This window comes from Artemia sp. Qi Xiang Cuo, chromosome 13 (genome assembly GCF_049724085.1).
Source record: "Artemia sp. Qi Xiang Cuo chromosome 13, ASM4972408v1, whole genome shotgun sequence".
Lineage (NCBI taxonomy): Eukaryota > Metazoa > Arthropoda > Branchiopoda > Anostraca > Artemiidae > Artemia > Artemia sp. Qi Xiang Cuo.
In genome coordinates, this window is record NC_142806.1 from 13,694,474 (window position 1) to 13,718,603 (window position 24,130).

Consider the following 24,130-nt stretch of genomic DNA (forward strand, 5'->3'; position numbering starts at 1 on the left):
AAGTTTGTGTGTGTGTGTGTAAGTTTTTGTGCGTGTGTGTGTGAGTTTTGTGTGTTCGTGTGTAAGTTTTTTGTGTGTGTGTGTGTGTGTAAGTTTTTGTGTGTGTGTGTAAGTTTTGCGTGTGCTGTGTGAGTTTTCGTGTGTGTGTGTGTGTGTGTGTGTGTGTGTGTGTGTGTGTGTGTGTGTGTGTGTGTGTGTGTGTGTAAGTTTTTGTGTGCATGTAAGTTTTTGTGTGCATGTAAGTTTTCGTGTGCATGTGTAAGTTTTGTGTGTGTGTGTGTGTGTGTGTGTTTGTGTGTGTGTAAGTTTGTGTGTGTGTGTAAGTTTGTGTGTGTGTGTGTGTGTGTGAGTTTTTGTGTGTGTGTGTGTAAGTTTTGTGTGTGTATGTAAGTTTTTGTGTGCATGTAAGTTTTGTGTGTGCATGTGTAAGTTTTGTGTGTGTGTGTGTGTGTAAGTTTTTTTGTGTGTGTGTGTGTAAGTTTGTGTGTGTGTGTAGTGTGTGTGTGTGTGTTTTTGTGTGTGTGTAAGTTTTGTGTGTGTGTGTAAGTTTTCGTGTGTGTGTGTGTGTGTGTGTGTGTTTGTGTGCGTGTGTGTGTGTGTGTATAAGTTTTTATGTGCATGTAAGTTTTCATGTGAATGTGTAAGTTTTTGTGTGTGTGTGTGTGTGTGTGTAAGTTTTTTTGTGTGTGTAAGTTTTTGTGTGTGTGTTATTTTTTTTGAGTCTTTGTTAGTTTTGTGTGTGTGTGTGTAAGTTTTTGTGTGAATGTAATTTTTTGTGTGAATGTAAGTTTTTGCATGTGGGTGTAAGTTTTTGTTTGTGTGTGTGTAAGTTTTGTGTGTGTTCTAAGCTTTTGTGTGTGGGTGTAAGTTTTTGTGTGTGTTTGTAAGTTTGTGTGTGTGTGTGTGTGTGTTTGTTTGTGTTTTTTTTTTTGTGGGTTTTTTTGTGTTTGTTTGTTTGTGTTTTTGTTTATTTTTGTTTGTGTGTTTGTTTTTGGGTGTGTGAGTATTTTTTCGTGTGTGTGTGTGTAAGTTTTGTGTGTGTGTGTGTGTTTTTATGTTGTTTTTCTTGTGTTTTTTAGTTTTTGGTGTGTTGTTGTTTAAGTTTGTTTGTTTTTGTGTGTGTGTGTGTGTGTGTGTGTGTATGTTTTGTGTGTGTGTAGTTTGGCGTGTGTGTGTAAGTTTTCGTGTGTGTGTGTGTGTTGTGTGTGTGTGTGTGTGTGTGTGTGTGTGTAAATGTTTGTATGCATGTAAGTTTTTTTGTGCATGTAAGTTTTCATTTGCATGTGTAAGTTTTTGTGTGTGTGTGTGTGTGTAAGTTTTTGTGTGTTGGTAATTTTTTGCGTTTTGTTTTAAGTTTTAGTTTGTTTTTTTTAGTTTGTTTTGTTTTTGATTGTGTGTGTGTGTTTTTGTGTGTTTGTGTGTGTGTTAGTTTTTGTGTGCATGTAAGTTTTTGTGTGCATGTAAGTTTTCGTGTGCATGTGTAAGTTTTTGTGTGTGTGTGTGTGTGTAAGTGTTTGTGTGTGTGTATGTTTTTGCGTGTGTGTGTTAGTTTTAGTGTGTGTGTGTAAGTTTTCATGTGTGTGTGTAAGTTTTTGTGTGTGTGTGTGTGTAAGTTTTGGTGTGTGTGTGTTAGTTTTAGTGTGTGTGTGTGTGTAAGTTTTTGTGTGTGGATGTAAGATTTTGTGAGTGTTTGTAAGTTTTTTGTGTGCTTGTAAGTTCTTTTGTGCATTTAAGTTTTTGTGTGCATTTGTAAGTTTTTTTTTTTTTTTTGTTTGTGTTTTTGTGTGTGTGCGTGATTTTTCGTGTGTGTGTGTAAGTTTTAGTGTGTGTTTAAGTTTTTTTGCGTGTGTGTTATTGTTAGTGTTTGTGTAAGTTTTTGTGTGAATGTAAGTTTTTGTGTGCATTTAAGTTTTTGCGGGTGGGTGTAATTTTTTGTGTGTGTGTGTTTGTGTTTTAGTTTTTGTGTGTGTTTGCTTTTGTGTGTGTAAGTTTTGTCGTGTGTGTGTGTAAGTTTTCGTGTGTGTGTGTGTGTGTGTAAGTTTTTGTGTGCATGTAAGTTTTCGTGTGCATGTGTAAGTTTTTGTGTGTGTGTGTGTGTGTGTGTAAGTTTTTGTGTGTGTGTGAGTTTTTTTTGTGTGTGTTTAAGTTTTTGTGCGTGTGTGTAAGTTTTTGTGAGTGTGTGTAAGTTTTTGCGTGCATGTAAGTTTTTGTGTGTGTGTGTGTGTGTGTGTAAGTTTTTGTGTGTGCGTCTAAGCTTTTGTGTGTGTAAGTTTTGACGTGTGTGTGTGTAAGTTTTTGTGTGTGTGTGTGTGTGTGTATGTTTTTGTGTGCATGTAAGTTTTCGTGTGCATGTGTAAGTTTTTGTGTGTGTGTGTGTAAGTTTTTGTGTGTGTGTTTGTTTTTTTTGTGTGTGTGTAAGTTTTTGTGTGTGTGTGTAAGTTTTTGTGCGTGTGTGTAAGTATTTGCGTGCATGTAAGTTTTTGTGTGCATGTAAGTTTTGTGCGTGTGGGTGTAAGTTTTTGTGTGTGCGTGTGTAAGTTTTTGTGTGTGTAAGCTTTTGTGTGTGTGTGTGTAAGTTTTTTGTGTGTGTGTGTAAGTTTGTGTGTGTTTGTGTGTGTGTGTAAGTTTTCGTGTGTGTGCGTGTAAGTTTTGTGTGTGTGTTTGTATGTGTGTTTGTGTATGTATTTGTGTTTGTGTGTGTGTGTGTGTTAGTTTATGTGTGTGTAAGTTTTTGCGTGTGTGTGTAAGTTTTCGTTTGTGTGTGTGTAAGTTTTGTGTGTGTGTGTGTTTGTAAGTTTTTGTGCGTGTGTGTGGGAGTTTTTTTTGTGTTCATGTGTAAGTTTTTGTGTATTTGTGTTTGTGCGTGTGTGTAAGTTTTTGTGTGTGTGTAAGTTTTTGTGTGCTTGTAAGTTTTTGTGTGCATGTAAGTTTTCGTGTGCATGTGTAAGTTTTTGTGTGTGTGTGTGTGTGTGTAAGTTTTTGTGTGTGTGTAAGTTTTTGAGTGTGTGTGTTAGTTTTCGTGTGTGTGTGTGTTTAAGTTTTGTGTGTGTGTGTGTGTGTGCAAGTTTTTGTGAGTGTGTGTGTGAGTTTTTTGTGTTCATGTGTAAGTTTGTGTGTGTGTGTGTGTGTGTGTGTGTAAGTTTTTGTGTGTGTGTAAGTTTTGGCGTGTGTGTGTTAGTTTTCGTGTGTGTGTGTGTGTGTAAGTTTTGTGTGTGTGTGTGTGTGTGTGTAAGTTTTTGTGTGCATGTAAGTTTTTGTGTGCATGTTAGTTTTCGTGTGCATGTGTAAGTTTTTGTATGTGCGTGTGTGTGTGTAAGTTTTTGTGTGTGTGTGTGTGTAAGTTTTGGCGTGTGTGTGTAAGTTTTGGCGTGTGTGTGTAAGTTTTCTTGTGTGTGTGTGTGTAAGTTTTTGTGTGTGTGTGTAAGTTTTTGTGTGTGTGTGTATGTTTTTGTGTGTGTAAGTTTTTGTGTGCATGTAAGTTTTTGTGTGCAAGTAAGTTTTTGCGTGTGTGTCTAAGTTTTTTTGTGCGTGTGTGTTATTTTTTGTGTGTCTTAGCTTTTGTTTGTGGATGTTAGTTTTTTGTGTGTGTGTGTAAGTTTTTGTGTGTGTGTGTGTGTGTGTGTATGTTTTTGTGTGTGTAAGTTTTTTGTGTGTGTGTGTGTGTGTATAAGTTTGTGTGTGTGTGTGTGTGTGTGTGTAAGTGTGTTTGTGTGTGTGTAAGTTTTTGTGCGTGTGTGTGTAAGTTTTCGTGCGTGTGTGTGTAAGTTTTTGTGTGTGTGTGTGTGTGTGTGTGTGTGTGTTTGTGTGTGTGTGTGTTAGTTTGTGTGTTTGTGTGTGTGAGTTTTTGTGTGTGTGCATGTGTAAGTTTTTGTGTGTGTGTGTGTGTAAGTTTTTGTGTGCATGTAAGTTTTGGCGTGTGTGTGTGAGTTTTCGTGTGTGTGTGTGTGTGTAAGTTTTGTGTGTGTGTGTGTGTGTAAGTTTTTGTGTGCATGTAAGTTTTTGTGTGCATGTAAGTTTTTGTGTTCATGTGTAAGTTTTTGTGTGTGTGTGTGTGTGTGCAAGTTTTGTGTGTGTGTTTGTGTGTGTGTGTAATTTTGTTTGTGCATGTATTTTTTAGTGTTATGTTTTTTGTTCTTGGGCTTTTGTTTGTGTGGTTTGTTTTTTTGTTGTGTAAGTTTTTGTGTGTGTGTTTTTGATTTCATTGTTTGTGTTTTTTTCGTGTGTGTGGGATTTTTTTCTTGTGTGTGTGTGTATTTTTTCGTTTGTGTATTTGTAAGTTTTCGTGTGTGTGTGTAAGTTTTCGGTGTGTGTGTGTAAGTTTTTGTGTGTGCGTGTAAGATTTTGTGCGTGTGTGTAAGTTTTTGTGTGAATGTAAGTTTTTATGTCCATGTAAGTTTTATTGTGCATGTTTAATTTTTTTTTGTGTGTGTGTTTTTGTGTGTGTGTGTGAGTAAGTTTTCGTGTGTGTGTGTAAGTTTTTGTGTGTGTCTGTAAGTTTTTGTTCGTGTGTGTAAGTTTTAGTGTGTGTGTTAGTTTTTGTGTACATGTAAGTTTTTGTGTGCTTGTAAGTTTTTGAGTGTGGGTGTAAGTTTTTGGGTGTGTGTGTAAGTTTTTGTGTGTGTGTGTGTGTAAGTTTTTGTGTGTGTAAGTTTTTGTGTGTGTAAGTTTTGTCGTGTGTGTGTGTAAGTTTTCTTTTGTTTGTGTGTTTTTTAGAGTGTTTGGGCTTGTTTGTTTTCTTTTTCTTGTGTATGTTTTTGTGTGTGTCTGTGTGTGTTTTTATGTTTTTGTGTGTGTTTATGTTTGTGTGTGTGTGTGTTATTTTTTGTGAGTGTGTGTAAGTTTTGTGTGTGTGTGTGTGTAAGTTTTTGTGTGATTTTTGGTGTTTGTGTGCTTTTAAGTTTTTGAATGTGGGTTTTATTTTTTGTGTGTGTGTGTGTGTAAGTTTTTGTGTGTCTAAGCTTTTGTGTGTGGGTGTAAGTTTTTGTGTGTGTTTGTTAGTTTGTGTGTGTTTGTGTGTGTGTGTAAGTTTTTTGTGTGTGTGTGTGTGTGTTAGTTTGTGTGTGTGTGTGTTTGTGTGTAAGTTTTTGTGTGTGTAAGTTTTGGCGTGTGTGTGTAAGTTTTCGTGTGTGTATGTGTAAGTTTGTGTGTGTGTGTGTGTGTGTAAGTTTTTGTGTGTGTGTGTGTGAGTTTTTTTTGTGTTCATGTGTAAGTTTTTGTGTGTGTGTGTGGTGTGTGTGTGTGTAAGTTTTCGTGTGTGTGTGTGTAAGTTTGTGTGTGTGTGTGTGTGTGTGTGTGTGTGTGTGTGTGTGTGTGTGCATGTAAGTTTTTGTGTGCATGTAAGTTTTCGTGTTCATGTGTAAGTTTTTGTGTGTGTGTGTGTGTGTGTAAGTTTTTGTGTGTGTGTAAGTTTTGGCGTGTGTGTTTAAGTTTTCTTGTGTGTGTGTGTGTGTGTGTGTGAGTGTGAGTGTGTATGTGTGTGTGTGTGTGTGTAAGTTTTTGTGTGCATGTAAGTTTTTGTGTGCATGTAAGTTTTCGTGTGCATGTGTAAGTTTTTGTGTGTGTGTGTGTGTTTTATTTTTTTTGTGTGTGTTAGTTTTTGGGTTTTTATTTTTGTGTTGGCTTGTGTGTGTAAGTTTTCATGTGTGTTTGATTAAGTTGTAGTTTGTGGGGGGTTAATAGGGCGTGTGTGTGTGTAAGTGTTCATGTGTGTGTGTGTAAGTGTGTGAGGTCGCGTTTCTGATTTGTGTGTGTTTCTATTATTTTTTGTGCATGTAAGTTTTTATGCGTTTTTAAGTTATCGTGCGCTTTTGTATTTAGTTTGTGTTTGTTGTTGTTTGTATGTGATTGTGCGTATGTGTGCGTGTGTGTGTGTATTAGTGCTTTATTTTTTAAGATATATAACAATTGTTAATTAGAGAGTGTGTGTGTACTATATATATTGAATTAAATTTTTTGTGGGAATTTAAGTTTTTTCTATAGTGTGTAAGTTTTTGTGTGTGTGTGTGTGTGTAATTTTTTTATTCTATATTCGATATTGTTTGATATTTATTTCGTGTGTGTGTGTGTATTATATAGTGTGTGTGTGTGTGTGTATTATTTTGTTTGCATGTAAGTTTTCGTGTGCTTGTGTAAGTTTTTTTTGTGTGTGTGTGTGTGTGTGTAAGTTTTTTTGTGTGTGTAAGTTTTTTTGTGTGTGTGTAAGTTTTTGTGTGTGTGTGTGTTAGTTTTTGTGCGTGTGTGTTAGTTTGTGAGTGCATGTAATTTTTTTTTTGCATGTAAGTTTTTGCGTGTGGTTGTAAGTTTTTGTGTGTGCGTGTAAGTTTTTGTGTGTCTAAGCTTTTGTGTGTGGGTGTAAGTTTTCTGTGTGTTTGTGTAAGTTTGTGTGTGTTTGTGTGTGTGTGTAAGTTTTTGTGTGTGTAAGTTTTTGTGTGTGTGTGTGTGTGTAATTTTTTTTATGTGTGTGTGTGTTTGTGTGTGTAATTTTTTGTGTGTGTATGTTTTGGAGTGTGTGTGTAAGTTTTTGTGTGTGTGCGTGTAAGTTTTGTGTGTGTGTGTGTTTGTCAGTTTTTGTGAGTGTGTGTGTGAGTTTTTTGTTGTGTTCATGTGTATGTTTGTGTGTGTGTGTGTGTGTGTAAGTTTGTGTGTAAGTTTGTGTGTGTGTTTGTGTAAGTTTTGGCGTGTGTGTGTGTGTAATTTTTAGTGTGAATGTGTAAGTTTTTGTGTGTGTAAGTTTTGACGTGTGTGTGTAAGTTTTCGTGTGTGTGTGTGTAAGTTTGTGTGTGTGTGTGTGTGTGTAAGTTTTTGTGCGTGTGTGTGTGAGTTTTTTTGTGTTCATGTGTAAGTTGTGTGTGTGTGTGGGTGTGTGTGTGTATGTTGGTGTGTGTGTTTCAGTTTTGGCGTGTGTGTGTGAGTTGTTGTATGTTTGTGTGTGTAAGTTTTGTGTGTTTGTGTGTTTGTGTAAGTTTTTGTGTGCATGTAAGTTTTCGTGTGCATGTAATTTTTCTTGTGCATGTGTAATTTTTTGTGTGTGTGTGTTTGTGTGTATGTTTTGGTGTGTGTATGTTTTGGCGTGTGTGTGTTAGTTTTCATGTGTGTGTGTGTAAGTTTTGTGTGTGTGTGTGTGTGTGTGTGTATGTTTTTTTGAGTGTGTGTGTGAGATTTTTGTGTGTTCATGTTTAAGTTTTTTTGTGTGTGTGTGTGTGTGTGTAAGTTTTTGTGTATGTGTAAGTTTTGGCGTGTGTGTGTGTGTTTTAGTGTGTGTGTGTGTGTGTGTAGTTTTGTGTGTGTGTGTGTGTGTGTTTGTTTTTGTGTGGATATTTGTTTTTTCGTGCTTTTTAGTTTTGGTGTGCTTTTGTAAGTTTTTGTGTGTGTGTGTGTGTGTAAGTTTTTGTGTGTGTGTGTGTAATTTTTTTCGTGTGTGTGTAATTTATTGAGTGTGTGTGTAATTTATAATGTGTGTGTGTGTGTATTATTGGTTGTTTGTGTGTGTTTTGTTGTGTGTGTGTGTATGTTTTTGTGTGTGTGTGGTAAGTTTTTGTGTGCCTGTAAGTTTTTGTGTGCATGTAAGTTTTTGCGTGTGGGTCTAAATTTTTGTGTGTGTGTGTGTAAGTTTTTGTGTTTCTAAGCTTTTGTGTGTGGATGTAAGTTTTTTGTGTGTGTGTGTAAGTTTTTGTGTGTGTGTAAGTTTTTGTGTGTGTTTGTTTTTTGTGTGTGTGTGTGTGTGTGTGTATGTTTGTGTGTGTGTGTGTGTGTAAGTTTTGTGTGTGTGTGTGTGTGTGTGTATGTTTTTGTGCGTGTGTGTGTGAGTTTTTTGTTGTGTTCATGTGTAAGTTTTTGTGTGTGTGTGTGTGTGTAAATTTGTGTGTGTGTGTGTGTAAGTTTTGGCGTGTGTGTGTAAGTTTTCGTGTGTGTGTGTGTAAGTTTTGTGTGTGTGTGTGTGTGTAAGTTTTTGTGTGCATGTAAGTTTTTGTGTGCATTTAAGTTTTCGTGTGCATTTGTAAGTTTTTGTGTGTGTGTGTGTGTGTAAGTTTTTGTGTGTGTGTGTGTAAGTTTTGGCGTGTGTGTGTAAGTTTTCGTGTGTGTGTGTAAGTTTTCGTGTGTGTGTGTAAGTTTTGTGTGTGTGTGTGTGTAAGTTTTTGTGTGTGTGTAAGCTTTTGTGTGTGGGTGTAAGTTTTTGTATGTGTTTGTAAGTTTGTGTGTGTTTTTGTGTGTGTGTTATTTTTTGTGTGTGTGTTTGTGTGTAAGTTTTTGTGTGTGTGTTAGTTTTGTAGTGTGTGTGTAAGTTTTCTTGTGTGTGTGTAAGTTTTATTGTGTGTGTGTTTTAGTTTGTTTGTTTGTTTGTGTAAGTGTGAGTGTGTGTGTGTACGTTTTCACGTGGGTTTGTCTTTTTTTTTTGGTGCGTGTAAGATTTTGTATGAGTGTGTAAGTTTTTTTGTGCATGTAAGTTTTTATGTGAATGTAAGTTTTCGTGTGCATGTGTAAGTTTTTGTGTGTATGTGTGTGTGTGTGTGTGTGTGTATGAGTAAGTTTTCGTGTGTGTGTGTAAGTTTTTGTGTGTGTGTGTGTAAGTTTTTGTGTGTGTTTGTAAGTTTTAGTGTGTGTGTAAGTTTTTCTGTACATGTAAGTTTTTGTGTGGTTTTTAGTTTTTGCGGGTGGGTGTAAGTTTTTTTGCGTGTGGGTGTAAGTTTTTGTGTGTGTGTGTGTGTAAGTTTTTGTGTGTCTAAGCTTTTGTGTGTGTAAGTTTTGACGTGTGTGTGTGTAAGTTTTAGTGTGTGTGTGTGTGTGTGTAATTTTTTGTGTGCATGTGAGTTTTATTTTGATTGTGTAAGTTTTGTGTGTGTGTGTGTGTGTGTGTAAGTTTTTGTGTGTGTGTCAGTTTTTGTGTGTGTGTGTAAGTTTTTGTGCGTGTGTGTAAGTTTTGTGTGTGTGTGTGTAAGTTTTTGTGTGCATATTAGTTTTTGTGTGCATGTAAGTTTTTACGTCTGGGTGTTAGTTTTTGTGTGAGTGTGTGTGTAAGTTTTTTTGTTTGTAATATTTTGTGTGTGGGTGTAATTTTTTGTGTGTGTGTGTTAGTTTGTGTGTGTTTGTGTGTGTGTGTATGTTTTTTGTGTGTGTGTGTGTGTGTAAGTTTGTGTGTGTGTGTATGTGTGTGTGCAAGTTTCTGTGTGTGTAAGTTTTGGCGTGTGTGTGTAAGTTTTCGTGTGTGTGTGTGTAAGTTTTGTGTGTGTGTGTGTGTGTGTGTAAGTTTTTGTGCGTGTGTGTGTGAGTTTTTGTTGGTGTTCATGTGTAAGTTTTGTGTGTGTGTGTGTGTGTGTTTGTTTTTGTGTGCGTGTTAGTTTTGGCGTGTGTGCTTTTGTTTTCGTGTGTGTGTGTGTGATTTTGTTTTTTGTGTGTCTTTGTGTATTTTGTTTGTGTGTGTGTGTGTTGTTAATTTTTAGTTTTCATTTTAGTTTTTGTGTGCATTTATTTTTTAGTTTGCATGTGTTAGTTTTTGTTTGTGTGTGTGTGTTTCATTTTTTGTGTGTGTGTGTTTTTTTGAGTGTGTGTGTTAGTGTTCGTGTGTTTGTGTGTGTGAGTTTTGTGTGTGTGTGTGTGTGTGTGTGTGTGTGTGTGTGTGTAAGTTTTTTTGAGCATTTTTTTTTTTTTTTTAAATTAATTTATAGTGTGAATGTTTAAGTTTTTGTGTGTGTGTGTGTGTGTAATTTTTTGTGTGTGTGGAAGTTTTGACGTGTGGGTGTAATTTTTAGTGTGTGTGTGTTAGTTTTATTGTGTGTGTGTTAGTTTGTGTGTGTGTGTTTGTAAGTTTTCGTGTGTGTGTGTTAGTGTTAGTGTGTTTGTGTTTAAGTTTTTGTGTGTGAGTGTAAGATTTTGTGAGTGTGTGTAAGTTTTTGTTTGCATGTTAGTTTTTATGTGCATGTAAGTTTTAGTGTGCATGTGTTAGTTTTGTGTGTGTGTGTGTGTGTGTGTGAGTAAGTTTTAGTGTGTGTGTGTAAGTTTTTGTGCGTGTGTAAGTTTTTGTGAATGTGTGTAAGTTTTAGTGTGTGTGTAAGTTTTTGTGTGCTTGTAAGTTTTTGTGTGAATGTAAGTTTTTGAGTGTGGGTGTAAGGTTTTGTGTGTGTGTGTGTGTGTGTAAGTTTTTGTGTGTCTAAGCTTTTGTGTGTGTAAGTTTTGACGTGTGTGTGTGTGTGTTAGTTTTCGTGTGTGTTTGTGTGTGTTTATGTTTTTGTGTGCATTTAAGTTTTCTTTTGTTTGTTTTAGTTTTTGTGTGTGTGTGTGTGTGTGTGTAAGTTTTTGTGTGTTTGTAAGTTTTTTTTGTGTTTTTTTAAGTTTTTGTGTGTGTGTGTAATTATTTTTTCGTTTGATATATTTTTTTAGTTACTGTTATATTTTTTTTGAATGTAAGTTTTTGAGTGTTTGTGTAAGTTTTTGTGTGTGCGTGTAATTTTTTGTGTGTTTAATATTTTGTTTGTGGTTGTCCGTTTTGTTTGTGTGTGTGTAAGTTTGTGTGTGTTTGTGTGTGTGTGTTAGCTTGTGTTTTTGTAAGTTTTGTTTTTGTTTGTTTGTTTGTGTTATTGTTTTAATGTGTGTTTGTGTGTGTGTGTGATTTTTTTTTTTTGTGTCATATTTTGAGTGTGTGTGTAATTTTTAGTGTGTGTGCGTGTTAGTTTTGTGTGTGTTTGTGTGTGTTTGTTTTTGTGAGTGTGTGTGTGTTTTTTTTGTTGTGTTCATGTGTAAGTTTTTGTGTGTGTGTGTGTGTGTAAGTTTGTGTGTAAGTTTGTTTGTGTGTTTGTGTAAGTTTTGGCGTGTGTGTGTGTGTAAGTTTTCGTGTGCATGTGTTATTTTTTTTGTGTTTAATTTTTTTGTTTTATGTGTTTTTTTTCTTTTTTTTGTTTTTTTTTTTTTTGTGTTTGTTTGTGTTTTAATGTTTTTGTGCATGTGTGTTTGTGTTATTTTTTTGTTATTTTGTTAGTTTTTTTGTTTTTGTTTGTTTTTGTAAGTTTTTTTTTGTGTGTCAGTTTTTTAGTTTTTATGTTAGGTTTCGTGTGTTTTTGTGGGTAAGTTTTTTTTGTGTGTGTGTTTGTGTTAGTTTGTGAGGGCAGTTAAGTTTGGGTGGTCTTGTTTTAGGGCTTGGTGATTCTTTAGTTTTTGTGTGTGTGTGTTTGTGTGTAAGTTTTTGTGTGTGTATTTTTTTTCGTGTGTGTGTATGTAATCTTGGTTGGTTTTGGAATTGGTTTTTGTGTTGATGTGTGTGTAAGTTTGTGCGTGTGTGTGTTAGTTTTTTTTGTGTTCTTGTGTTAGTTTTTTTGTGTGTGTGTGTGTGTGTAAGTTTTTGTGTGTGTTTAAGTTTTTGGGTGTGTGTGTGAGTGTTAGTGTGTGTGTGTGTGTGTAATTTTTGTGTGTGTGTGTGTTTGTGTTTGTTTTTGTGTTCTTGTAAGTTTTTTTGTGCTTGTTTGTTTTCGTGTGCTTTTGTAATTTTTTGTGTGTGTGTGTGTGTGTAAGTTTGTGTGTGTGTGTGTGTAAGTTTTGGCGTGTGTGTGTAAGTTTTGGCGTGTGTGTGTCAGTTTTCGTGTGTGTGTGTGTGTTAGTTTGTGTGTGTGTGTTTTATTTTTTGTGCGTGTGTGAAATTTTTTGTTTTTTTTTAAGTTTTTTTTTTATTTGATTTTTTTTTTTGAATGTAATATTTTGCGTGTGGGTCTAAGTTTTTGTGTGTGTGTGTAAGTTTTTGTGTGTCTAAGCTTTTGTGTGTGGATGTAAGTTTTTTGTGTGTGTGTGTAAGTTTGTGTGTGTGTGTGTGTGTGTGTTTGTTTTTGTTTGTTTTAGTGTTTTGTGTGTGTGTGTTTTTAAGTTTGTTTGTGTTTTTTTTTTGTTTTTTTTGTTTGTGTTTTTTTTTGTGTTTTTTTAAGTTTTGTTTTTTTTTGTGTTTTTGTATGTTTGTGTTCGTGTGTTTGTGAGTTTTTTTTGTTTTCTTTTTTATGTTTTTGTGTTTGTTTGTGTGTGTATGTGTAATTTTTTGTGTGTGTGTAAGTTTTGGAGTGTGTTTGTGAGTTTTCGTGTGTGTGTGTAAGTTTTGTGTGTGTGTGTGTGTGTGTAAGTTTTTTTGTGCATTTACGTTTTTGTGTGAATGTAATTTTTGTTTTGCATGTGTAAGTTTTTTTGTGTGTGTGTGTGTGTTTGTTTTTGTGTGTGTGTGTGTAAGTTTTGGCGTGTGTGTGTAAGTTTTCGTGTGTGTGTGTAAGTTTTCGTGTGTGTGTGTAAGTTTTTGTGTGTGTGTGTGTAAGTTTTCGTGTGTGTGTAAGTTTTTGTGTGCATATATGGGGACCGGGGGAGGGCCTTTGGGACCCAGGGTGGGCGTTTGGGGATCCGGGGCCCTTGAGGATTGGGTGGTCTTTTGGGAGCCCTGTGGACCTTTGGGGACGGGGGGAGGACCTGGGGGGTCCGTGGGGAGCGGGGGGGGGGAGGGGAGCCTGGGGGAGCCGGGGGGACGTTTGAGGACCAGGGGAGGGCCTTTGGGGGTCTGAGGAGGGCGTTTGGGGGATAACATTTCGAAATTTTTACTTTTTAGTTTACTTTTTGCGGCGCATCCTTGCGGCGCATCCCTGCGGCGCATTCCTGCGGCGCATCCCTGCGGCGCATCCCTGCGGCGCATCCCTGCGGCAAATCCCCTGCGGTGCTTCCTCCGACCCGCGGCGCATCCCCATGCGGCGCTTTCCTGGCCCGCGGCGCTTCTCGGTCCCGGGGGACCTTTGAGGACCGGGGGAGGGCATTTGGGGTCCGGGGGTTCCTTTGGGGGTCCGTGGGCCCTTTGAGGACCAGGGGAGGGCCTTTGAGGGTCTGAGGAGAGCGTTTGGGGTCCGGGGGACCTTTGGGAGCCCGGGGGACCTTTGAGGACCAGGGGAGAGCCTTTGGGGGTCTGGGGAGGGCGTTTGGGGGAGAACATTTCGAAATTTTTACTTTTTAGTTTACTTTTTGCGGTGCTCCCCTGCGGCGCGTCCCCGCGGCGCAGTCCTGTGGCGCCTCCCTATAGTGCATTCCTATGGTACATCCCCTGCGGCGCTTCCCCCGAGTCGCGGCGCATCCCCCTGCGGCGCATCCCCCTGCGGTGCTTTCCTGGCCCGCGGCATTTCGCAGTCCCGGGGGACCGTTGAGGACTGGGGGAGGACCTTTGGGGTCCCGGGGGCCCTTTGGGGGTCCGGGGGGCCCTTTGGAGGTCCGGGGGCCCTTTGAGGACCAGGGGAGGGCCTTTGCGGGTCTGAGGAGCGCGTTTGGGGTCGGGGGGACCTTTGGGGGTCGGGGGGGCCCTTGAGGACCAGGGGACGGCCTTTGAGGGTCTGAGGAGGGCGTTTGGGGGGCGGGGGCTCTTTGGGAGGTTGGGGGACCTTTGCGGACCGCGCGGTTCGTTGGGGGTGGGGGTGGTGGGGATCGGAACCCTTTGGGGTTGGGGTAGAAGACCTCACGACACTGTTCAAATGAAACTTGTGTATTATAACGACCACAGAGTTTCACCCTCAAATCCTCTTCTAAAACCTTTCCTAAAATCTTCTTTTAAAATGTCTCTAACTGTTTCGTCGAAATAATTCCATAACCTGTCTAAAACAGTTTCGCCCAAATAATCCCTAAACGTAATTTCAGCGTGTTCCTTTTGTTTTTGGCATCTCTACGCTAATGCATTTCAAATTATTTGGAAACCTGATTCCCGCGCTAAAACAATTCATCGCTAAGATGTTTCTTGGAGAATTGTTTCCATGGCAATGTTTATTAATATCCTTTGGAGTTCGACCAAAAGAGTTGTTTCCGAGGCAAAGACATTAATGACTTGGATCTATTCCTGGAGAATCGTTTCTAGGCGAAAATTTTTAAAGTCTGACAGATGATGTCATTGGTTGATTGATCTGTCAAGAAAGAGGAATAAATTTGTTGTTTCTAAGGGGAATTATTGATTCACGATAGGTGAATTGAGGTCGACAGCACAGGTGTTACAAATTCCTGGACGGCATAGCATTCGCTGAGAGCGTGCACTTACAACAACAACAACATCGACCTTGGAAATTTAGGTCATTGACCCCATTAACCACGTGTTCTCCCTAATGACTCTATGCCCATATATGGTGTTAAAAAAAGTTATAGGTGGCAGCAGGGGTGAGGGATCGGAGATATTATGGCCGTTCTACTCTCGATCTCGACGAGGAATCTCGTCGAGATCGAGATTTCCATTACCTATAGCCATTACCTATTAGAATATCCCTATTAGGATATATCCCTATTCGGATAGATCCATTACCTATTAGGATATTCTAATAGGTAATGGCTATCCGGAAAATATGATTTCTCAAATAATTGAAAAAAGGAAAAAAAAGTTGACGGAACCAAAAATATTAGAAGAAGATGGCTCAAATCAAGAAACAAATTACATAACTTTGCCTTTCATCCCAATTTTATCACAAAAATTAAGAAGAGAATTAAAAAAAACATAATATAAATACAGCATTAAAATCAGAACATAATATAAGCTCGTTGTTAAATAAAGGGAAAGACAAGGTACCGAGAAATTTGCAAAAGGGAGTATACAAAATTCCATGTTCTTGTGGTAAATTTTATGTGGGAAGAACGCAACAGATTTTAGAAAATAGGCTACAGAAACACAAGAATGCAATAGATTGCACTCTAAAACAAAACAACACAACAGACACGTTTGAGTCAGCTGTTGCAGAACATCTTTATAATTTTCCTCATCACAGTATTTTATTTGATGAAACAAAAATAGTAGATACGTCTGTAGGACTTATACAAAGCTTCGGGGAAATTATAGAAATAAAAAAGATAATATATGGGGGTATTAGTATCAATAGAGATGAAGGGGATTTTAGGATCAATTCGATTTATAATAGTTTAATTAAAAGGCAGGTAAAATTTTCAACCAGTACTATTTTTGATAATAGTTCGGATACGAATGATGACCTTGCGGACAAAGGTCAGACTGGGTTAAACGCTGGGAAAGGTAAACGAACTGCAGCTAAGCTTGCAAGCAAACGAATCTGTTCAATTTATAATTCAAAAATTGGGTGATAAACCTGTGGTTAGCTGACCTTTTTTTTTAGTTTAAGTATAAATATATTCTCATTTTTTGATAGATGTCAATTTATATTATGTGAGAAGGTGTGTCAATATAAACATTCGATTGTATACGGCAGTGAATGGAGTTTGTTTATTTAATATGTGAGTTTTAAATTTTATAAAACTATTTGAGTTTTATTATTTATTTATATTTTTTTTTTGTTTTGTTTAGTATGTTTATTATGTTTATGCAAGAATTTTTTTTTTCGTTGAGAAAGGCTCCCGTATGTGGGGCCGAAATAATCGGAGTATTTGTGTTCAATTAAATGTGCTGTATTCACTGCTTTATAGAAATTAAAACTCGTTTTTCTTGTTTAATTTTTTGTAAATGGAAAAGCAGTGTGGTCTAAGAAATTATTTAGTAAAGTAAGCTATGCCTTCAGGGCATAACTTACAACCCTTGCCCTGAGGGCTGTGGGAGGGAGGGGTTGTCATCCTCAAAGACCTAATTTCCAGAATTTTCAACTGCGTTGAACAAAATGGCTATCTCAAAATTTTAATTGTATGTGTTTGGGGAATAGGTGGTCGTGAGTTGCCCTCCAATCACTTTTGACTATTAAAAAGGGTACTAGCCCTTTGAATTTCCAATTGAGCCCTTTTTGAAGTTTCTACGACAAAGCTTTCTATAAAAACCTTATCTGCTCCCAGGACATAACTTACAACCCTTGCCCTGAGGGCTGTGGGGGAGTGTCCTCCTCAAAAAAATAATTTCTATCTGGAAATCAACTACGCCGAACAAAATTGCTGTCTCAAAATTTTGATTTGGTGTGTTTGGGGAAATTGTGGGCGTGGAAGGGTGTTAGCTGTCTTCCAATCACTTTCGACTTTTAAAAAGGGCACAAGCCACTCCAATTTCCAATCTAATGAGCCCTTTTCGTATTTTCTACGACAACTCCTTCGATACCAAGTGCCCTGGTCTAGGACCAAGAACCAAAAATAAATAATACATTGTGCCCACATTATTCTTTACTTATGCAGCGCTGTTGCGCTGCCTATGATTTTCATATGGTTTATTGGTGTACTGGGGCTTAGGAAAGCCACCCTATATTCATTTCATTAAAGTTGAGCAACAGCCACAATTACGATCACTTTCTTCTCTTTCCGTGTTCTATACTCTTCTTTGTATTGAAGAGTTTTTCAGTGATAAATTATGATGAAATTTAAAATATGTTGGCATGGAAAAGCATTTTGGGTACTGCGGTCTAGGAAAACCCCCTTTATTCATTTCATTAATGTCGAACAAATAGCTAGAATTGCCACAAGTCTCTTCTCTTTTCGTGTTTACACCCTTTTTTTGTATTGAAGAATTTTTCAGAGATGGATTTTGATGAAATCCAAAATATATTGGCATGGAAAAGCATTTCAAGCCCTATGATCAGGGAAAGCCATTTTATATTCATTTCATTAAGGGTGAAAATATAGCCAGAATTGTCATTTCTTTCATCCCTTTTCGTGTTTACACTCTTTTTTTGTATTGAAGAGTTTTTCAGGGATTCTTTAAGATATATTGACATGAAAGAATATTTCCTAGTTTTTTTTACTGAGGCTATCCCATCAGCATTGTCAACGCTTTGAAATAAACTGTACCAGTTTTCTGGTAAAATTGTACGACGAGAAATATTTTGCACCATCAAAAGATTAAGTTAAAATTTGCCGCAACAAAAAATAGATTTTTGACAAAATAAATCTTGAACAGATGTCCGATTCATAAATGAGCAAATAAAACTATATTAGCCATAAAATTAATATTGTATCGAAAACTTTCCGAATTTACTGAGACCTCGAGACTCTACCAAAACGGTATAAATGTATCGCATTGGCAGCACTGTTCCACATGCTTAAGCTAACTAGTGTTTTAAATGTTCAAAGCCTAAAGGCACGTTAAAGGCATGGTGGGTTTCTAAAAATGGGGAACTCTCAGTGGTAGATATTTTTTCTTGTCAACATGTAGATAAAGCATAGGCTTAATTATTGATTAGAAATTTTAAATAGAAATTTTCTGTGAGATATTTAGAGTTTCATTAGCGTTTTAAGAATCTAGCATAATAATGTTAGTTCGTTTATTAGTTTTTTCAATATTGTATTTTATCATTTAAAACTGCTTATTTTCCGAGTTACACGCAGTTCTACAGTATAGACGCTGTCACATCATACTGTAAATGTGGTCACTTTTAAAGTAGCGCTACTCACAAAAAAACCTTCAAAACTTGAAAAACTTATTGTCTTGGCTGCCAAACCTTCAAGAGATATAAAACTGCCACGCGTAAGACTGCCATCGAGTAGAATTCTGCGGTGATAGGCCTCAAAATGCCATAAATGAGCCCTTACTGACGAACTTGATGCTCTTAAACCTGACGACTCTATTAGCTCACTCAGCTGGAGGATACTGAGCTCACAGACTGAGCTCACTCAGTTTGGAAGAGCAAAATGGAAAAGGCTTTTGTGGAAAAGTAGAATGAGAAGGCTTTTGTGGAAGAACAAAATGAGAAGGCTTTTGTGAAAAAGTAGAATGAGAAAACTTGTTTGGAAGAGCAGATTTAGTAGGCCTGTGTGGAATGTTTGCTGTAGTTTCTTTGTTTAAGGATGGAAGCTCACATAATAGGGACTTTAATTTTTAAATATACAAATTTTGGGTCTAATTAATTATCAGAAATCTTTAATATACAAATTTGCTTTGAGTAGTAACCCTGTACATAATAATTTTGCATATATCGAATCAGTATCGAAAGAGATGGCTTCTTCCCTATTTAGAAAATAAAAAGTATAAATCGAAACAATTAGTTTTACAGGAAAGTTTTGAAACTTATGGACCTTACACAGATAAAGCTTCCCCAAAGCTTTGGCAGTTAAAACTACACATCTTGAACCAAAGAAATAGTAAAACACTCAGGCAGCATAACACTTTGAAAAGCTTTTTATTAAGACAGACTAATGCAGCATCTATCAAGTGCCCAATTTTTTTTTTTAGATCTCCAGATATTTTTCCTTCAACCGGCCTTGATTTGAATTCTCAATCCCTCTTTACAAGGTTCTTTATTTCCATCCTAACGTTATCAGCAGACACAGAATGAAGCTACGCACTCACCACTATCAACAGCCATAGTGTTTGAGTTAGAGCTATCTAATAGTTATTTTGTAATTTTAAGAGGTCGCTGCAAGTCAGTTATCAGCCATTGGCCATGGTAGAGGCGATATACCATTTAATCCAAAGAGATTTCTCCTTTAAAAGAATTATGGTACATCATCACCTGACCCCTAAAGAGATAGGGTTATGCGACATACCTCTTGCTTTAAATTTATTTTGTACCCAGAGCATACTCTTTTTCTGCAACTGAAAGGCTTGAATCATGGTCTGGAGCCGTGATTTCTCTCCATCGAAAGCTATGCAGTTAGGCTTTATAATTTTGGAATGCGTTTAGTTGCACAGCATAAATTGAAGGGAGAACGGAAAAATTGAAAATTGGTTGTCAATTCTTTTTATTGTTATTAATGACTATTAGCAGTGTCCATAATTTGGTGAGCATTTGATCTATGGGCTTGTGAAAAAATTTAATATTAAAAGTCTGAATTTCTAAAAATTGTGGCTGATTATCATCACTACAAGAGTACATTATAAGTGGGGGCAGGGAGGCTTTCCAAATTTGCTACCGAAATTTCACACGACGTCTTTGAAACTACTGCAACAACATTGTTTTCAGGAGATTGAAAACTTTGACAGATGTTTTCGAATGTTTTTGGGACGTGGGATGATCTGTTTTTAACAAGATCGTTATGAACCTACGATGTACACTAGTAATGCTTCCATCGCATCCCTTTGGGAGCTAATCTGCAGCATTTGCTCGTCAGGAATTCCATTGAAATTGTTGCTGTATCTTATGTTTGTGGTATCGAGTTCATTCAATGCTCTCGTCAGAGTAAGGCGTATTCAAGAGCTCTGTGTAAACTGATGTGAACATATTATTTCAAGGATAGTTGGATATATATCAAGTCTATTAGTTCACAACTGGACAGAAAAGGAAAAACCCTAGACAAGAAGGTATGACTATATTAAACACACCAGAGGATAGCTCGAGCTCGAAACAAGACTTATCAGAACATTACCATTCCATTTACTCCATCAGTGAGGTCAGATTTTAATCCGCTGACCGCATGTCATATGGTATGGAATACCCTACCTTAATCAGCTCGAAAATGTCACTCGTTTGGTACCTTCAGAAGAACTGTAAAAGATATTTTAATGTCTAGATGAATTATGTTTAACATTGTTTTTTTTTTCCTTTTTTAAAGTTGTTTATAGTAATATTATTATTATTATTATGTTAAGATCTTTTCGTTTTTTGTTTTTTTTTGTTATGATGGGGTGGACGTCTCTGGGCCGAGTTGAATATTTTGCTATGAGTGGTGTTTACCATGTGTGCAGCATCTCGCCTGGCTTGGTTTCGGTGGAGTTTGAGTGGTGGGCCACAGTTTGTCATCAGTATTAGTGATATTTAGGTATGTTTTTTTTCTTTCTTTTTTTCTCTCTGCTTTTCCGGGCCATGGAGCCCTGCGGGGGGAATATGTTGTAGCGTTTTTTTTTCCTTTCTTCTCTTTATTGTGTTTAATTATATGTGGAGGGTTTTTTCCTTTTATTGTGTTCGTTTATTGTTTAATAAAATGAACTCTGAACTCTGAACTAAAGCAAATTCTCGATGTCGTAAAAGAAAATGGTAATAAGCTAGACAATATCTACAATCAATTAGGAAGTCTTACGGCAAGGGTCGATAATCTGGAAAAAGACCATTCGCTACTTACAAATAAGATGAATAATACTGAGCTGAAAATTGTAAAGAATGAAAATGATACGTCTTGCCTCAAACTGCAAATAAAAACAAGTACCGATGAAATAATGAAGTTAAGAAGAAAAAATGAAGATTGTATTGGTCGGATTGTGAGAATGGAAGCCGCTAAATTAGAAAACACTGTTATTATATGGAATGCTGTGTACGAGGACAATGATAACACTAAGGTTTTACTCACAGAGATAGTTCGCTGTGGATTAGAAATGCCTGATGTAAATTTCACGATCACACACTACGATAGAAATCGAAAATTTTTGAAGGTGACACTGAATAAAAAAGATGATAAGTTAGCGATGATAAAAAATGCTAGTAAGCTTAAGGGTAAGATATTACATGGAAATAATTCGAACTTTTTTATTACTGACGATGTTCCAGCCGAAATCCTTAAAATACGTAAGCTGTTGTTTATGAAATATGATAAATTAAGAAAATTTCTTGGATATGATGCACGGATATCCAAGGGAATTCAAGCATATTTTTTTGTGAAAAGACCTGACGATTCGAGATCGACGACTTTTCGAGAGTCCGAGGAGAAGCACATCGAAGTTTACAAGTGGATGATCCTGTGGCATAAAATTATGATGTATGATAGTTGGAGCGCTCGGTTGTCATTATTTAACTCATGTAAGTATGTAATGTTTAATCTTGTTTTACTTAACCTCTTTGTTTCCATTTATTTATTGTCTATATACCTTCTTCTAAATTTTGATTTATTTTTCTCTATTTTTTTTTATTATTTAGACCCGTAGAGGTCTTTCCGATTAGTAGTATCGAAAGAAATCCACTTGGAATGAAGACATCTTTCTTTTCTTTTCAAAGTTGTTCCTATTTGTGTTAATTTTTTTTTCTTTTTTGGTTTGCTGGGCTGGTGGGGCGTGATGTGGTTGTCCTTGACGTGGTGGTAACACTTGAGAATGGATAAAAGTAATGGTGAAATTCCATCATCAAGGTTAAATGAATTTGAGCGTGATTCTCTTTTGTTTCGTTCTGTTTTCCAAAATATTGTAGCTAATGATATTGAAGGTAATTGCAATATATCTTCAATATCAGTATTCATCGGTCATTCAGAGTGATAACATCCATTAGTTTAAAACAGTTAATACACAATACAGTGCGCAAAGACGGGGAGAAGTTAGCCACGCCCCCCAGCATAGCAGTGTCTCCGGATAAAGATTCATTTCTTTTAAAACTGAAGAAGAGAGCGCTACAAAGCTGTGTCCCGGGCTAAAGCGGGACGCAACGAATAAACTCTACTGCCGGAGAATATTGCTGGCAGAGAATAAGGTAGGCAATCTTAATTATCTTGAATAAGCAAGCAGAAATGGAGAGGAATCAGATTCAGCCACCTCAACTTCCGGATGCGTCAGATCCCGACGCTATTTCTCAGTTTATGCGTGAAATAAATTTCAAACTGGATTTGATCCCACAGCTCTCAAACAGGTTATCCGGTATAGAGGCAAAAATGAATAGTTTTAGTAAACAGCTAGATACAACAAAATCAGAAATTTCAAACGATCTAGCGGAAATGAGGAACAAACTCAGGGAGTCTACACTGAAAATTGACTCATTGGAGGCAGAAATAAAGCGTTATAACCTCGTGTTTTACAATTTCCCTGTGGCTGGTCCATCCCAGTCGAGTTTGAAGGATGAGCTTTGCGAGTTTCTTAGCTGGTGCCTCCCGAACCAACAGCTTTCTCGGAGGGACATAAAGGATGCTTTCCGCCTGAGATCAGGCCCTGTAATAGCTAAGTGGCACGACTTGGAAATACGAAATGCGGTTCTCAGGATAAGTTTTGTATTGAAACAGAACGGCGTAGGGGTTGCTCCGGACTACACTACATATCAACGCGAGGCTAAAAAAAATTTAAAGCCAGTGCTGTCCCAAGCCATAGTAAAAGGTCAAAATGCGCGGCTCAAAAGCGACAGGCTTATCATTGAAGGTAAAACGTACACATACAACCGTGAATGTCAAAAAGTAAAAGAAATGACGGTAAGCCACCCAATTAGGGCCCCTAATCCAGCGCAAAGTAACTCAGAGATCAGAGGTATAAATCCCGATAATATGAATGAAAATAACCAGAGCTCAGTCCAGAATTGCCCTTCAGATCAGTCGGACTGTTCTGGTAATGAAAGTAACACGAACACGATAGTTGAAAGAAACAGCAACTTGCGGAAAACAATAGGAACAGGGAAAGGTCGTAAAAGTAGCGAGATTAGCCCCGTTGATAATACTTACAGTTACACCGCTAGAAATGTACGGCAAAGAAATGAGGAGCCTTTGACAAGCCGGGTTACTGAAGTGAATTGGCCACCAATTTACAGACAAAACACACGCCCGTTCAAGCAGCACCAAAAAATCAGCCTTGGTAGTACAGGGGTATAAATAGGCCTAGGGGCGACGATTATTACCGGTTAACTTTCCCCCCGAGTGATTACGGAGCCTAATAGCATCGACAAGGCTATACATAAACCCTGAAGTTTGTATCTTGGAATGTACAGGGTATAAAAAATAAATTAAGTTCTGCGGAAAGTGATTTGTCAAATTTTGACTTTGTAGCATTAATAGAAACCTGGCATTGCCCTAATGAAACTCCAAAAGTAAGAGGTTTCAATGTGGAAAGTGTATCGCGAGAGTTAGCTTCAAACAATCGTTATTTTGGAGGCCTTGTAGTGGTGATAAAAGATGAGTCTTCCAAAAGTTATATAAAGCTGAAAAGTAAATCAGAAAATGTTATTTGGATTACACTAGAATGTTGAGATGGACTGTGTATTGTAATAGGATCGATTTATATTCCGCGTCAAAATAGCTCGTACCGAAATGAAGATACGTGGAATTTGTTGGTAAAACAATTAGATGAAAAAAGAGCTAATTTTGAAAATGATAGATTGATATTAATGGGTGATTTTAATGCTTATACTAGTGATGAAATTGAATTAAAAGATGTGTTAATTCCAGGTACTCCGTCAGCAGCCCCAGCCGTCTACAGAATTCCCAGAGCTAGCAGGGATGAAAAAAGAAGAATAAATCAATGGGGTAGAAGGTTGCTGACACTATGCGCAGAATCGAGATTGATGATTGGAAATGGAAGATTTGGTAAGGATAAAAATTGGGGTGAGTTTACCTGCATATCTGGGGCTAGAGCAACTTTAATTTAGTAGGTTTTGGTGGATATTCGATGGGATCCGAATTACCTTGATCTGGATGTGCTTAAGCCAGTAGGATCGGACCATCTACCGCTATTTTTATAAATTAGGTCAAGGAGTGCTCCCCATAGGTGGGATATTTCTGGTGAAAGTCGTATTTATAATAAAATGTTAGACGTCAGATACCTAGGGAATGGTCTACAGAGGAAAATGTTAAATTTAGTGAAGCGCTTTCAGAGGATGATGTAACTATAAGACTAGGTGATTTAGAGAAGGTAAATAACCATGATAGATTGATAGAAGAGTTCACGGACATTTTACATAAAATAGCAGGCCCAGTTCTAGGAAATAAAGGAGGTTGTAAGGATATAGAATTTTTTGATGAGGAATGTAGAATAAAAAAAATTAGAATTGATTAAAGAAATGGAGATTTAGAGGGAAGAGGAAAAAGAGGAAAATAGGCTTTGACTAGTAACAAGGTTTAAAAATGCTCGCCGGGAGTATAAACACCTTTTAAAACAGAAGAAGAGATTGGCTATTAAAAAAGGTAAGGAGGAGCTGATCCAGTTTTATGAAAAGAGTGATATCGGTCTCTCTGGAGAAAGATAAAAAAGGGGGCCTCCATAGCTCAACCAAAAGTACCTGGCCCGAAAACATGGCCTACATACTACAACGACGCGGTTCAGGAAGACTATTCGTTTGACTGCTGGTTCAGCGACGAATTATCGAATACAGAAAATGAGACCAGTCTCCCACTGAAAGAACACGATTATAATCTGAAAAAACCCGCATCGGAAGAAGAAATTGAAGAATGCATAAGCACCATGGAAGGTGGATCAGCACCTGGTAGCGATGGAGTCCCAACAAAGATCTTGAAACAATTCCAACTTTTATTTATCCCCATCTTCTTGGTTATTTTCAACTCAGTTCTGGCTTCTGGAGAATGACCCTCGCCGTGGAAAACATCCTTGATTTTGCCACTATTCAAAAAGAGAGACCCAGTGGATCACAGTATTTATCGACCTATATCTTTA